The sequence below is a fragment of the Heptranchias perlo genome, chromosome 20 (assembly GCF_035084215.1).
Source record: "Heptranchias perlo isolate sHepPer1 chromosome 20, sHepPer1.hap1, whole genome shotgun sequence".
NCBI classification, from domain to species: Eukaryota; Metazoa; Chordata; class Chondrichthyes; order Hexanchiformes; family Hexanchidae; genus Heptranchias; species Heptranchias perlo.
Window position 1 is genome coordinate 22,203,673 of NC_090344.1, and position 15,445 is coordinate 22,219,117.

General features: G+C 44.6%; 5 non-coding genes and 1 pseudogene across 5 annotated transcripts; 2 read left to right on the forward strand and 4 right to left on the reverse strand.

Annotated features, from left to right (window-relative positions):
• LOC137336083 (zinc finger protein 850-like) overlaps nt 1-15,445 on the reverse strand; it is a 242,996-nt pseudogene that overhangs the window by 132,507 nt on the left and 95,044 nt on the right.
• On the reverse strand, nt 2,082-2,153 carry trnaw-cca (transfer RNA tryptophan (anticodon CCA)). The gene has a single exon. It is a non-coding gene; the product is annotated as a tRNA-Trp (tRNA).
• trnap-cgg (transfer RNA proline (anticodon CGG)) lies at nt 10,200-10,290 on the reverse strand. The gene is given in 2 exon segments: nt 10,200-10,235; nt 10,255-10,290. It is a non-coding gene; the product is annotated as a tRNA-Pro (tRNA).
• On the forward strand, nt 12,173-12,246 carry trnai-aau (transfer RNA isoleucine (anticodon AAU)). Its single transcript has one exon. It is a non-coding gene; the product is annotated as a tRNA-Ile (tRNA).
• Nucleotides 12,774-12,863, reverse strand: trnap-ugg (transfer RNA proline (anticodon UGG)). The gene is given in 2 exon segments: nt 12,774-12,809; nt 12,828-12,863. It is a non-coding gene; the product is annotated as a tRNA-Pro (tRNA).
• trnai-aau (transfer RNA isoleucine (anticodon AAU)) lies at nt 14,739-14,812 on the forward strand. The gene has a single exon. It is a non-coding gene; the product is annotated as a tRNA-Ile (tRNA).

The following is a 15,445-nucleotide window of genomic DNA, read 5'->3' on the forward strand; positions in this document are numbered from 1 at the left end:
GCGACAAAATCGAGTTCAATGTTGGGGAGAGCGAAGTCATCCACTTTAAATCTAAGAAAGGTAAATCAGAGTATTTTCTAAATGGTGAGAAACTAGGAAATGTGGAGGAGCAGAGAGATTTCGGGGTCCATGTACAGAAAACGCTACCAGCTGGCGTACAGGTACAAAAATTAATTACAATGCTGAATGGACTGTTAGTACGTCCGGTTAGCTCATTTGCTTAAAGTGAGCTGTAACGCCACGATCACGGATTTGATTCTTGTAATTTACTTAATTTATTTCTGGTTTTTGTAACTTTTAAAATCGAAGCTTTGCAAATAAAATCCACGGACAAATTCACGGAGACAGTTCTTGAATAACATCCATTGTAACTTTGCCCCTGGGCCGGAGAAATAAATCTTTCTTCTTTGGCCTTTTTCATAATTGATTATATGGCGCAATGGATAGCGTTTTAGACTTCTCCTTGGTTTGTTTGAGAAAACCTTTAAAGATTGTGGGTTTGAATCCTACCAGAGTTGGATTTTCGTTTCGGGTTGTGTGTTCAGGGCGCTGGGAAATGAAACTTTGCAGCAAAACCGCAACAGGGTCATTAATGTCCGTCACGGATGTGAAACCGCCCCCGACACTTCATCTTACACAAGTGGCTCCAGTCACGCTCGAATTAATGATTGGGTTGACGAAACACTCTCAAGAAGGAGACTCGACATCTACTCTAACCGAAAGTCAATCTGCTGGTCTTCCTGCTCTGTCAGACTGCATGTTCCTTCAGACAGGTTTCTAACTGGACACATGCATCCTGCTGCCGTGCGAGCATTGGTGCTTGAGGGGTAGAATTCTTGCTTGCAGTAATTCTATTCCTGTCAAACTAGCTCCTGAAGTGTAGGATGGAAAGTATCCTGGCTGAGCGGTCAAAGGCACTGGTTTAAAGCTCCAGTAAAATCCCACGATTTGGAGATGGATCAAAATCATAGTTTGCGTCTCCAAAACCGCAGCCTCCCTCCTGTAAACAAGTAATACTAAACATCTCATCTGCTATTGCAAACAGCGTAGTCCGGAGGAATCACATGGCAATTCAAATAAGTAGATGCATTTTGGAACACACCAATTGGACCTTCAACTCCGGTCGAAATGTTCACCGGTAAAAGGTTTGTTTAATCTAGCTGAGACTCGAGTTAACAACCTGGCATTTTCCGACCTCATATATTGATCGGTTGTGCCTCTAGAGCCCGGTCACTCTGATCACCTGTCCCACTCTGCTGGAAAGAATCTGAAGGTGAGATGTCCTTACCTGTGCAAACGTGTCCTATCACCGTGATGAAACTAATATCTGCACTTTCACTTTCAGCTTCTTTCACGTCCTCTGCTCCATCGCACTACATTCGGGTTTTCTGTGAACAGGTCGAAATGAACTTTGCCAAAAATTCTGTCAGTGGTTAAATTTGAACCCAGAAACACCCCAGACATTGGATACACGCGCCTTTGACCACCAGCTCACGCTTCCAAAAAACATAGCCACTGTTTAAAGGTCTGTTTAATGCTCAAATAAATGAATTGGAGCTAATTGACCACATTTACCCCGTGCTGGGGTTGTTCCCCTTGAAGCAGAGAAGGTTCAGAGGAGATTTGATAGAAATGTTCAAAGTCATGAAGGGTTTAGATAATGTAAATAGAGAGACGCTGTTTTCATTGGCGGAAGGGTCGAGAACCAGAAGAAACAGATTTGAGGTGATTGGCAATAGAACCAAAGGCAACATGAGGAAAAACATTTTTACGCAGCGAATACTTATAATCTGGAATGCGCTGCCTGAAAGGGTGGTGGAAGCAGATTCAATCGTGGCTTTTAAAAAGGAATTTGATAAATACTTGAAGGGGAAAAAATAACGTGCCACGGGGAAAGGGCCAAACTGAGTTGCTGTTGCAAAAGGCCGGCACGGATTCGATAGATCGAATGGCCTCCTTCTGTACTGTGTCCATTCTATGATTCTACAATAATTATTATTTTACAAAGAGTGAACTGCCCAACCGAAAAATACTGTCCCTCTCGAAAGCAGAGAGACACTTAACCGCCGTGTAAAATGCGATGACCCCGACGTGCTTCGAACACGCACCCTTCTGATCTGGAGTCAGACGCGCTACCGTTACGCCACGAGGCTCACACCAAAAGGTTGCATCCGAATCCACAAGAGGGAGATCAGTGCCGACCGCTGCAGGGACTGACAGAGACGGAAGCAGCAACAGCAACAGCGCAGGAGCCCCACTCTCTCATCCAGCCGCTGCCCGGTCCCGGCCTGAGCCCTGTCTGGGAGCCGCCTGCCGCTCTCTCTTTTACTGAACGGGACTGACCCAGTATCAGCTCACACACAGAGTCAGGAATTCCACTCCTGGCAGATTCACTTCTTTAAACCTTCTTTAGATTCAGTTAATTATGATTTAATTCAATCCTGATCTGCCCTCCCCTCTGTCAGTTCAGGACTTTATTTAAACCGATACTTGGAGTTCTGTTTTACAGGGTGCCGGCTGTTTAAGCATTTCCCTGTCCCACTACTCCCATTAATAACACTTTTTGCTGCTAACCTGTGCTTAATACAAAATGCCCAGGAATGAGGAAATTTCTCCTGGGGACTGGGGAACTGACTCGGATTCGGCTCAACCCTCAAATCCCCAAAGTTATTGTCACTGCTGCTGCACAGGATTAAAGGAAGGGACCGATCCAGAAGCTGCTTAAAATTATTACTGGCAAATCAGGGTAAAAGGCAAAAGATACAGTCTGCTTCTCTGTCTGTCTATCTGCCTGTCTACCTGTATATCCGTCTGAATGCGTCTCTGCCTTATTCTCAGGCTTTTTGATTGCTGGCTGCAGGCCTCCCTCCTCGACTGAATTACCAAGTACCGGACCTTGTGTCGGAATGAATGACTTTGACTGACTGACTGTCTGCCTTTTTATGGACCCGCATGGCCACATTTCTGAGTTCCTGCCTTCGCTTTGTGTCTCGGGCCTGTTTCTGTATCTCAGGATGAAAATACACACACAACATTCACACACCGACTTTGACCACTGAACGCATCTTTACTCTGCTGCAGTGTGTACCAACTACAAGATGCACTGCACCAACTCGCCAAGGCTTCTTCAACAGCATCTACCACCTGGAATGACAAGGACTGCAGGCTCATGTGAACACCACCATATGCACATTCCGCTCCAAGTCACACACTATCCCGACTTGGAAATGTATCGTCATTCCTTCATCGTCGCTGGGTTAAATCCTACAAATCCCAACCTAACAGCACTGTGGGAGAACATTCACCACACGGGCTGCAGCGGTTCAAGGAGGCGGCTCACCACAACCGTCTCCAGGGCAATTCGGGATGGGCAATAAATGCTGGTCTCGCCAGCGACGCCTAAATCCCATGAATTAACATCTTAGTTCCTTAGTTAGTTCCTTCAGGTTTTTTCCTTTGTAACTTGTGAAATTTTGATCATTGAGATGTTTGTGAGGGAAAGCGTAAGAGGATTGCCGGCGTTTCGTGTGGGACAGAAGTGATGTTGTCTAACGGAGAAGCGACACAGTGCTATAAACTGAGCAAAGGTTTCTCTAGTTCAGCGGTCGACACGTTCGCCTCACACGCGAAAAGTCCCCGGTTAGAACCCAGGCGGAAACGTTATTTGGGAAGTTATCCTGATGACCCTCCAGGGCTGAGCTTCACCTGTGAAAATGTTTGTTCCTGTTAAATTTAACAACGGCTCTATCACAGTCCTGGTGTCATAAACACTGAACATTTTTAACCAGACTCTTAAAATACTGTCCGGGAAATGAGAACGGATGAAAGTTCGTAACATGCAAAGAACAAAGTTTCGCTGTCACTCGTTAACCATGCTAATATTTCCACCGGTCGGCAGCAGAAACTTATCGGTTCATTAATGAAGATTACAGTTATTCATCTTTCACAGAGAATCATCGGTTTCGTGTATTCAATTCGGAATGTTCATAATTGTTTTGTGAAAATTATTTCCTTGATCGAGAATCGAACCCGCAGCACGAAAACGAAACCATTACATCGTAAGCTCAAGCTGCCAGCCAGCAAATTAAGTAACGCAAAAATTTCGGGAGATGAATCCCTGAATCTCTCTGCTCCTCCATACTCCCGAATTTCTCTCCATTTAGAAAATACTCTGATCTATCTTAGTTTCTCAGTGGATTATATCACACTTCCCCACATAGAACTCCATCTGTCACAGTTTTGCCCTCTCAGTTAATCATCAATGGCCCTTTGCGACTTTCTGCTCCCATCTACACTATTTACTGCGCCAACTATCTTGCTGATATAAGGGTGAAAACTGCCCTCCGCTTCACTGTTAGTGCAAAGAGGCAACTTTGTCGATGCCGTGTAGTGTTACAGAACGGCAGGTTGGACCTGCTCGTTTCATCTCATCTCATTTTCTGGTAACGGGAATATTACTGAAATAGAACCTGGTCAAATAACAGTTCAAAAAACCAGTTCTCTCTACCACTGGGGACTTAGCCTTCAAACGTACAGGTATTTGTGAGTCTAATGCTCAGAAGTAATACAGCACAAATCTTCACTCGTGCAAGCTGCACACCCTTTATTTTAGAAAAGTAAACTGATGGTGGACAGCTGCTGTATTGGTCGCTGCAACCTCAAGCTTTAGCGCGGTGAATTAATGGTTTAGTACAAAGCACATAGTGTCTCTGTGGTGCAATCGGTCAGTGCGTTCGGCTTTTAATTGAAAGGTTGGTGGTTTAAGCCCAGGATAACTTTTACCTCGGGATTTATTGCCTCACAGCGTCAGGTTTTCAATGTGTGTTTTGTCTGCAAGAAAATGCACGGTAAAAATTGCCAGCGGAGCACGGCTGATATTCCAGCATTGACCCGACGGTCCGATAGCAGGCACATACCAAAAATTTAAAAATCCGAGATTGGCTACACGGAACTCAGAATTCTTCTTCACAGACAAGGTCCGAAGGGAGGACTCAATGGTTGCCGGAGAGATGGTTCACTCAGATATGGATATTTGTGCAATGAGCGAGACCAGACTGCTACCGTGTTTCCACAATGAATGTCACTCCTTTATTTTGGAAAAGCAACATGGTTTGTACATTCCGACCGGTTTCAGTTGATTTGTGAGCGATCATTAAAGGCCCCTGCAGCGCTGTCTCGGCGAAAAACAGTTCTAAGCCGCATTTCAGACGGACAACAAAGCCATCAGTTTCCCGCTGTTCCCCAGCTCCCAAATTGAGAGAGGCTGCGAGAGCAGGATTTATGGAGATCCGGAGGGAGTGAAACTTTATTTGGGCTTCAGTGGGAAATCCAATGAAAGTGAATAAGAGCTCCAGGATTTGAACCAGTGAAACTCCCTGAGCGGGAATCAGATCCAAAAAGCAACTGGCAACAGAGCCGTGCAGCCACTGTAAAATTTCGCTGCAACGCAGCAGATCAGCCATCCTTCCGGAACACTGTGCCCATCCAATCTCGCTTTTTTGTACAATGTAGATATACAGCGATATCAGATTCAACACTAATTATTTCAAGTGAACAATATTTTCCGCTGTTCACCAATTCGTTTTGAATGTACGACTTGCATTATAATGATGAGTTTGCAGAATGAATTGCTCTGAAGCTACATAGATGTGGAGACATTGGCTAAGAACTCATCAGCTGGGTTGTAACTTTACTTTTCCTACCGTCTCAGCCTGCTGATGTTGCAGGTTAGATCAGCCTTCGCCATTCAAGGGAGTCTGAGAATTCTATCAGGGGACAAAGCAGAGAGACAAGAGACAGAGTCAGGGACGGATACAGAGATGCAAGTCAATAAACAAAGAATATAAATGCCAGGTTCTGCAAACTAGCAGAATTTAAGATGCTGATTGGGAGATATTCCTTCTCGTGTCTTGAAATCTTGAAAGTGAACATTGGGCGGCCGCCACGGTGGAATGTCTCTCCTGCTTTGAAAAAGGTAAATGGGGTCAATCAGTTCCAGTTTATTCATTTGTACATTGAACAGATCGTTAAACCGTAACTCACCGAGTAAAATTCAAACCTGTGCAAGAAAGCCCCAGTGGGGTATGAGACTCACGCTTCAAACACTGGGCCATCGCAGCTGTACACAGCAGTTCTTGCACAGCTGTAGGTCAGACTGCGGGGGGTTATCACAGGGCCTCCGTCAGACTGCATATGCTTGCAAACAGGATTCCAAATGGACACATGCAACAAATGGCCATACGAGGATTGGTGGTATTGGCGTTGAATTCTTGCCTGCTTATCGTGCGACCCGATTTTGATACCTGGCCAATGCAGGATCGTTTTACATTCTACACCAATGAGGAACACGGGAACAGGAGTCGGCCATTTCGCCCATTGAGTCTGTTCCGCTATTCATTCCATAAAAAGCAGGACAAATCGAATCCGGCCAATTGCCGCACCATCAGTCTGCTCTCAATCATCAGCAAAGTGATGGAAGGTGTCGTCGACAGTGCTATCAAGCGGCACGAACTCACCAATAAGCTATTAATCGATGCTCAGTTTGGGTTCCACCAGGACAAACAGGCTCCAGATCTCATGACAGCCTTGGTCCTACCATGGACAAAAGAGCTGAATTCCAGAGGTGAGGTGAAAGTGACTGCCTTGACAGCAGGGCAGCATTTGACCGAGTGTGACATCAAGAAGCCCGAGTAAATTTGAAGTCAATGGGAATCAGGGAGAAAACTCTCCAGTGGCTGGAGTCATACCGAGCACAAAGGAAGATGGTAGAGTTTGTTGGAGGCCAATCATCTCAGCCCCAGGACATTGCTGCAGGAGTTCCTCAGGGCAGTGTCCTTGGCCCAACCATCTTCAGCTGCTTCATCAATGACCTTCCCTCCATCATAACGTCAGAAATGGGGATGTTCGCTGATGATTGCACAGTGTTCAGTTCCTTTCGCAACCCCTCAGAAAATGAAGCAGTCCGAGCCTGTATGCAGCAAGACCTGGACAACATCCAGGCTTGGGCTCATAAGTGGGAAGTAATATTCGCGACAGACAAGTGCCAGTCAAGTGACTTTCTAACAACCTCGCCTTGACTTTCAACGAGATTTCCATGGCAGAATCACTCAAATCAACATCCTGGGGGTGACAACGGATCAGCAACTTAACTGGACCAAACACATAAATACTCTGGCGACAAGAACAGGTCAGCGGCTGGTTATTCTGTGGCGAGTGAATCACCTCTTCATTCTCCAAAGCCTTTCCACCATCGACAAGGCAGAAGTCAGGAGTGTGATGGAATAATCTCCACTTGCCTGGATGGGTACAGCTCCAACAACACTCAAGAAGCTCGACACCATCCAGGACAAATCAGCCCGCTTGATTGGCACCCCATCCTCCACACTAAACATTCACTCCCTTCACCACCGGTGCACAGTGGCTACAGTGTGTACCATCCACAGGGTGCACTGCAGCAACTCGCCAAGGCCTCTTCGACAGCACCTCCCAAACCCGCGACCTCTACCACCTAGAAGGAAAAGAGCAGCAGGCGCATGGGAACAAAACCACCTGCACGTTCCTCTGCAATTCACACCCCGTCCCGCCTTGGAAATATATCGCTGTTCCCTCGTCGTCACTGGGTAAAAATCCTGGAACTCCCAACCTAACAGCACTGTGGGAGAACCTTCACCACACGGACTTCAGCGGTTGAAGATGACGGCTCACGACCACCTTCTCAACGGCAGTTCGGGATGCACAATAAATGCTGGCCTTGCCAGCGATGCCCACATCCCATGAATATTTAAAAAATGGCTGACCTGTGACCTAACTCCCGATAACCGCCTCAGTCCCATATCTCTTAGTACCTTCGGTTAACAAAAACCTATCAATCTCAGATTTAAAATTAACAATTGAGCTAGCTTCAACTGCCGTTTGCTGAACCGTGTTCCAAACTTCTACCAACCTTTGCGTGCAGAAGTGTTTCCTAACTTTACTCCTGAAAGTCCTGGCTCTAATTTTTAGGCGATGTTCCCTAATCCTAGACTCCCCAACCAGCGGAAATAGTTTATCTCCATCTACCCCTTCAGTTCCCCTTAATATCTTGAAACTTCGATCAAATCACCCCTTACTCTTCTGAACTTCAGGGAATGCAACATAGGACGAGGAATAGGCCATTCAGTCCCTCGTTCCTGCTCTGCCATTTGATAAGATCATGGCTGATCTGTGATCTAACTCCATATACCTGCCTTTGGCCCATATCCCTTAATACCTTTGGTTACCAAAAAAAACCTGTCTATCTCAGATTTAAATTTAGCAATTGAGCTAGTATTACTTGCCGTTTGCGGAAGAGAGTTCCAAAGTTCTACCACCCTTTGTGTATAGAAATGTTTTCGAATCTCTCTCCTGAAAGGTCTGGCGTTAATTTTTAGACTGAGCCATCTACTCCGAGAATCCCCAATCAGTGGAAATAGTTTCTCTCTATCCACCCTATCTGTTCCCCTTATAAACTTCGATCAGATCACCCCTTAACCTTCGAAACTCGAGAGAATGCAACCCCAATTTGTGTAATCTCTCCTCGGAACTTAACACTTGAAGTCCGGGTATCATTCTAGTAAACCTACGCTGCACTCCCTCCAAGGCCAAAATGTCCTTCCGAAGGTGCGGTGCCCAGAACTGCACACAATACTCCAGGTATAACCAGACTTTTGTATAGCTGCAGCATAACTTCTGCCCCCTTGTACTCTAGTCCTCTCGATATGAATGCCAGCATTCCATTAGCCTTATTGGTTATTTTCTGCTTCTGTTCATGACACTTCAATGATCTATGTACCTGAACCCTTAAGTCCCTTGGACATCCACTGTTTTTAACTTTTTACCATTTAGAAAGTACCCTGTTCTATCCTGCCTTGATCCAAAGTGGATGACCTCACATTTGTCTGCATTGAATTCCATTTGCCACAGTTTTGCCGATTCACTTAATCGATCAACATCGCTTTGTAATTTTATGTTTTCATCTACACTGCTTACAATGCCACCAATGTTTGTGTCATCGGCAAACTTAGATATGAGACTTTCTATGCCTTCACCTAAGTCGTCAATAAATATTGTGAATAATTGAGGCCCCAAGACAGATCCCTGCTGGACTCCACTATTCACATCCTGCCACTGTGAGTACCTACCCATTATCCCTACTCTCTGTCGCCTTTCGCTCAGCCAACTTCCTAACCAAGTCCGTACTTTTCCTTCGATTCCATGGGCTTCTATCTTAGCTAACAGTCTTTTATGAGGGACCTTATCAAATGCCTTCTGGAAGTCCATATAAATAACATCCATTGACAGTCCCTTGTCCACTACTTTAGTCACCTCTTCAAAAAATTCAATCAGGTTTGTCAGGCACGACCTATCTTTCACAAATCCATGCTGGCTCTCTCTGATTAAATGTAAATTCTCGAGGTGTTCAGTCACCCTATCCTTAATTATAGACTCCAGCATTTTCCCCACAACAACCCGAGTTTGTGTAATCTCTCCTCATAATTTAGCGCTTGGAATCCAGATACCATTCTGGTAAATCTATGCTTCACTCCCTCCAAGGCCAATATATCGCTCCGAAGGTGCTCAGAACTGATCACAGTCCTCCAGGTTTGGTCCAAACAGGAACTTTGTAGAGCTGAAGCATGACTTCTAACCCCTTGTATTCTAACCCTCCAGATATAAAGGCCAACATTCCATTTGACTTTTTCCTGTACCTGTCCATGACAGTTTAATGATTTATGTACATAGACCCCAAAGTCCCTTTGGACCTCAAGAGTTTCGAGCAATTCACCATTTATAAAGTATTCTGATGTAACATTTTTCGGTCCAAAGTGGATGGCCTCACACTTGCCAACATTGAAATCCATTTGCCACAGTTTTACTCATTCATTGAATCTAGTAATATCTCTCTGTGATCTCATTCTTCCATCCACACTGCTTTCAATTCTGTCATCGGCAAACTTGGACATGTGATTCTCGATCCCGCAATCGAATATCAATCAGACCGCTCAAACTCGGGTAAATTCACATTCAGCTTCAATCTCCACATCATTTGAGACATTTTATTAACTCCGCGTGTGCTGCGCCTTGGAAACTTCCACACTCCGTCCTCTGGAGTTCAAATCTCAGAACTGCAAAGATGTCAAAATCCAATCGGTGACTTCTCACTCAGAAACAGTGATATAAAAGGGCTCGTCCGGGATTTGAACCCGGGACCTCTCGCATATTCACGTAGTTGAAACACCCGAAGCGAGAATCATACCCCTAGACCAACGGGCCGCTTGACAGACCGCCAGTCTAACATTTCACCACCGTCTTCAGCCGATTGGCCATCCTTTCAAACCGCTTCTGTCGATCCAACCTCGTTTTCTATTCCGATGTGCAGCAATATCAAGTTTTACACTAACTATTTCCAGTCACCAATATTATTCTCTCTTTACTAAATTCGTTTCCAATGAACGACTTGTTTTATCAAATAAGACTTTTCAGAATTAGTTAATCTGAAGCTACATTGTCATCTGTCTCGGCATCGTCATAGAATATAAGTTACCATCAGTGCACTTCACTTACAACGCTGTTTTCTTTCACTGTGAGGGCGAAGAGACATAAATGTGGAGACATTAGCTCCGAATTTATCAGCTGGGTTGCACCATTAATTTTCCTACCGTCTCGGTCTTTTTTTTCTTTACCTTTCCCTGATGGTGTTGCAGGTGAGATCAGCCTTTACCGTTCCAGGATGCCTGAGAAGTCCATCAGGGGACAACAGAGAGACAAGAGACAGGGAGAGATAGAGAGATTCATGTAAATAAAGTCGAGTATAAATGGGTGGTTCTGCAAAGTAGCAGAATTTTAGTTGCAGATTGGGCAAGATTCTTTCTTGTGTATTTGAATGTTGCAAGAGTACATTGGGCACCCAATGAAAAGCGCCGGCCACGCTCGAGTATCTCTCATGCTCTGAGAGAGATAAATGAAGTGAATTAGATCCAGTTCATTCATTTGAGCATTGAACTGATCTTTAAACAATAATTCAGCGAGCAGAAATCAAACCTGCGAAGGAAAACTCCATTTGATCTTGAATTTAACGCTTCAACCACTCGGCGATCGCAGCGTCACATGGCAGTACTTACATGGCTGGAGATGCTACTTCAAACTGCCAGTTGCTTCAAACGATGCCCGATGGACCGGCGATGTCTTGTAGCTTTCCAAGCAGCTTCATTTGATTCGGTGGGTCAAGTTTGGGAAATTGAATGAATTTCACTGGCAGCTTGTGGTAGTATATTACCTCATTTTCATTACCGGTAATGAACCACTGCAGCCACTGCAGAATTCGGTGCCACCCACAGCCGATCGGCCATCCTTTCAGACCTCTTCTATCCATCCAATCACGTTTTCTATTCCGATGGAGAGAAATGTCGAGTTGCACACTAACTATTTCCTCCGTTCTCTTTCGCAAACATATCACTGAACCAAACTTCACAAGTCACTCAGGAAAAATAATTCAGTTGAAAATCATCAGCTTACGAAGGACCTGCGAGGACAGACTGACCAAACCTGCGTTCAGTCGTGAAGCTTGTGGGTGTGTTGTGATCCTAAGGGACAGAGACAGGCCTGCGACACAGAGCGAAAGCAGGAACTCAGAAATGTGGCCATAAATGGGCAGACAGTCAGTCACAGTCATTGATTCTGACACACGGCCCGGTAGTTGTTCAGTCAGTCGGGGAGCGAGGCCTGCAGCCAGCAAACAAAAAGCCTGGCCTGAGAATAAGGCAGAGACCCAATCAGACAGATAAACAGACAGACAGATAGACAGACAGACATCTGACTCAACGTCAAAACGCAGCGTGATCGAATCACGTTGCGGTGATATCATTTTCACAGCAGCTCAGAGTCCTGCCCACAGGTTTTAGAGCGGGGCAGTGTTTTATGGATGGGCTGTTCATTGTTAGTAAAATAATATTGATGGGAATTTAATTTGTTGCATTAAAGTGCTCTTTGTTTGTTAATTTTGATCTACATCCTCGACAGTATATACATAAACAAGTAACAATGTTTAAGGGATGTGGTTTATTCAATATTCGTTGTAAATACCTGTCAGCTGGTGTAAAAATAAACACAAACTACCCGACACGCGGGTAAGCCCATAAAGCTAGGATGTATACATGGCCGGTTAGCTCAGTTGGTTAGAGCGTGGTGCTAATAACGCCAAGGTCGCGGGTTCGATCCCCGTACAGGCCATAAGGTTCCTATTGCAATATTTTGGTAACTTTTAAAAGTTTGGCAGACTTGAGAAACAAGCGAATCCACACAAAATGTCATGAGGTAAATTTTTTGGAGTAACATCCATTAATATGTTTTCTGATCTATCTTTTTGAGGTCCAAAGTGGACGGCCTCAAACTTGCTTACGTTGAAATCCATTTGCCGCAGTTTTGCCCATTCACTTAATCTAGTAATATCTCTCTGTAATCTCATTCTTCCATCCACACTGCTGACAATTCTGTCGATCTTTGTGTCATCGGCAAACTTGGATATGTGGTTCTCGATCCCGTCATCTAATATCAATGAGACCGCCGAAATTGGGGGAAATTCACATTCAGCTTCAATCTCCACATCATCTTGGGACATTTTATTTACTCCGTGTGTGTTGCGCCTTGGAAACTTCTGCACTTTGTCCTCTGGAGCTCAAATATAATTCAATTCGAACAACTGCAAAAAATGTCAGAATCCAATTGGTCACTTTTCACGAAAGAGCAGTGAGATAACAGGGCTCGTCCGGGATTTGAACCCGGGACCTCTCGCATATTCCATTAGAAAAACCCCCAAAGCGAGAATCATACCCCTAGACCAACGAGCCGCTTGCTAGAAAGCCCTGCAGCCGGTCTAAAATTTCACCATAGTCTTCAGCTGATCGGCTATCCTTTCCAACCGCTTCTGTCCACCCAATCTCGTTTTCTATTCCTATTTGCAGCAATATCAAGTTGTACACTACCTTATTCCAGTCACCAATATTAGCCTCTCTTTACTAAATTCGTTTACAATGTACGACTTGTTTCTTCAAATAATACTTTTAAGAATTAGTTAATCTGAAGCTGCATTGGCATCTGTCTCGGCATCGTCAGAGTATACAAGCTACCATAAGTATATTTTACTCACATTGCTGTTTTCTTTCACTGTGAGGGCGAAGAGACAAAAATGTGGAGACATTAGCTACGAATTTATCAGCTGGGTTGCACCTTTACTTTTCCGACCGTCTCAATCTTTTTTTTCCTTTACCTTTCCCTGCTGGTGTTGCAGGTTCGATCAGTCTTTACCGTTCCAGGAAGCCTGAGAAGTCCATCAGGGGACAACATCGAGACAAGAGACAAGGAGAGATAGTGAGATTCATGCAAATAAAGTCGCTTATAAATGGGTGGTTCTGCAAAGTAGCAGAATTTTAGTTGCAGATTGGGCAAGATTCTTTCTTGTGTATTTCAAATTTGCAAGAGTACATTGGGCACCCAATTAAAAGCGCCGGCCACGTTCGAGTATCTCTCATGCTCTGAGAGAGATAAATGAAGTGAGTTAGATCCAGTTCATTCATTTGAGCATTGAACGGATCTTTAAACAATAATTCACCGAGCAGAAATCAAACCTGCGAAGGAAAACTCCATTTGATCTTGAATTTAACGCTTCAACCACTCGGCGATCGCAGCGGCACGTGGCAGTACTTGCATGGCTGTAGATGCCACTTTAAACTGCCAGTTGCTTCAAAAACGATGCCCGATAGACCGGCGTTGTCTTGTAGCTTTCCCAGGAGCTTCATTTGATTCGGTGGGTCAAGTTTGGGAAATGGAATGATTTTCAGCGGCAGCTTGTGGTAGTTTCTTACCTCATTTTCATTACCGGTAATGAACCACTGCAGCCACTGCAGAATTCGGTGCCACCCACAGCCGATCGGCCATCCTTTCAGATCTCTTCTATCCATCCAATCACGTTTTCTATTCCGATGTAGAGAAATGTCGAGTTGCACACTAACTATTTCCTCCGTTCTCTTTCGCAAACATATCACTGAACAAAGCTTCACAAGTCACTCAGGAAAAATAATTCAGTTCAAAATCATTAGCTTCCGAAGGACCTGCGAGGACAGACTGACCAAACCTGCATTCAGTCGTGAAGCTTGTGGGTGTGTTGTGATCCGAAGGGACAGAGACAGGCCTGCGACACAGAGCGATTTGGAACTCAGAAATGTGGCCATAAATGGGCAGACAGTCAGTCACAGTCATTGATTCTGACACACGGCCCGGTAGTTGTTCAGTCAGTCGGGGAGCGAGGCCTGCAGCCAGCAAACAAAAAACCTGGCCTGAGAATAAGGCAGAGACCCAATCAGACGGATAGACAGACAGACATGTGACTCAACGTCAAAACGCAGCGTGTTCGAATCACGTTGCGGTGATATCATTTTCACAGTAGCTCAGGGTCCTGGCCACAGGCTTTTTTGCGGGGCAGTGTTTTATGGATGGGCTGTTCATTGTTCGTAAAATAATATTGATCGGAATTTAATTTGTTACATTAAATTGCTCTTTGTTTGTTAATTTTAATCTACATCCTCGACAGTATATACAGAAACAAGTAACAATGTTTGAGGGATGTGATTTATTCAATATTCGTTGTAAAACCCTGTCAGATGGTGTAAAAATAAACACAAACTACCCAACACGCGGGTAAGCCCATGAAGCTAAGCTGTATACATGGCCGGTTAGCTCAGTTGGTTAGAGCGTGGTGCTAATAACGCCAAGGTCGCGCGTTCGATCCCCGTACGGGCTATAAGGTTCCTGTTGCAATAATTTGGTAACTTTTAAAAGTTTGCCAGACTTGAGAAACAAGCGAATCCACACAAAATGTCATGTGGTCAATTTTTTGGAGTAACATCCATTAATATGTTTTCTCATCTATCTTTTTGAGGTCCAAAGTGGACGGCCTCAAACTTGCTTACGTTGAAATCCATTTGCCGCAGTTTTGCCCATTCACTTAATCTAGTGATATCTCTCTGTAATCTCATTCTTCCATCCACACTGCTTATAATTCTGTCTATCTTTGTGTCATCGGCAAACTTGGATATGTGGTTCTCGATCCCGTCATCTAATATCAATGAGACCGCCTAAATTGGGGTAAATTCACATTCAGCTTCAATCTCCACATCATCTTGAGACATTTTATTTACTCCGTGTGTGTTGCGCCTTGGAAACTTCTGCACTTTGTCCTCTGGAGCTCAAATATAATTCAATTCGAACAACTGCAAAGATGTCAGAATCCAATTGGTGACTTTTCACTAAAAAGCAGTGAGATAACAGGTCTCGACCGGGATTTGAACCCGGGAACTCTCGCATATTCCATTAGAAAAACACCCAAAGCGAGAATCATACCCCTAGACCAACGAGCCGCTTGCTAAAAAGCCCT